We start from the raw sequence: 1,068 nt of genomic DNA, 5'->3' as shown, positions 1-1,068 counted from the left end.
GCCCATTATTCTATTTGCATAGAAAAAAACATTACAGGAAGTACAGTTCATGTCAAATACTGTATGTCATTACCCTTCGTGTTTGGTCCGCAAGTATATTGTATAAAATTACCAATACAATTTCTGACCACGTTATTCTAACAACAGTAAAAGTACAATTTATAAACCCAAATTCCTGTGGTGTCGCTGATAAGGTTTTTGAGTAAGTTCGTTGTACGAGTTTATATCGTTAATGATTTCCGTTGAATGGTGATTACATTTTCAATTCAGTTTCTAACGGAAACGGATAGGTTTTCATATATATCTTCATCAGCTAAAATGGTACCAAGAGATCGACAGTTATATGTCAGAACTATGGGAGTGACGTTTAGTAGTACAGAAACCATACTATTATGAGGCAAATCGAAAGACAAATTGTAAAAGTACAGGTAGAGTGAAATTCATATAATTCTTAATTTCATTAGTAATGATACAAGGAAAACCATTAACATTACCCAGAACTGTGTTTCGGTATCCATATTTAGAGAACGTGAATACTATTGCGTTGTTCTCTTAAGTTCCGAAACTGTTTCAAAAGACCCGCGTTATAATAGCTTCGCCTGATTGGTGAGGCCCCTAAATGCGTATATAACTCGCCACAACAGGTATACCGTCTTTGGCGCCCTCCTTAGGCATTGATTCCATGTCGTTATTCTGCTGTCAGGTTTTTAATGAACTTGATATGGTGAGGCTTATTTTTATACTATCATACTTGTCACATGTATTGTAGATTGTTGGGACGGGTATGATTTTTCTCATACAAAGGGGACACCAAATAACGTACAGTAGGAAAAATATATCAAATACGCTGTTATAACACTTGCTTAAGACTAAATTTAGCTCGTGCGATTAGATAGGCAACAACGATATATTCCTTAAATACTCAAGATGAGGAAACCAAACCTGAATATCGAATTCATAGTAAAGGCACACTTAAATTACAAAGAGAACTGTCACTACATCATATAAATTTGGCAGAAATGAATTCTGAATGAATTCACAATAAGAAGAAAAAAACAATAGAACATT

This window comes from Penaeus monodon, chromosome 32, assembly GCF_015228065.2.
Source record: "Penaeus monodon isolate SGIC_2016 chromosome 32, NSTDA_Pmon_1, whole genome shotgun sequence".
Lineage (NCBI taxonomy): Eukaryota > Metazoa > Arthropoda > Malacostraca > Decapoda > Penaeidae > Penaeus > Penaeus monodon.
Note: the sequence above shows the minus strand (reverse complement) of the source record.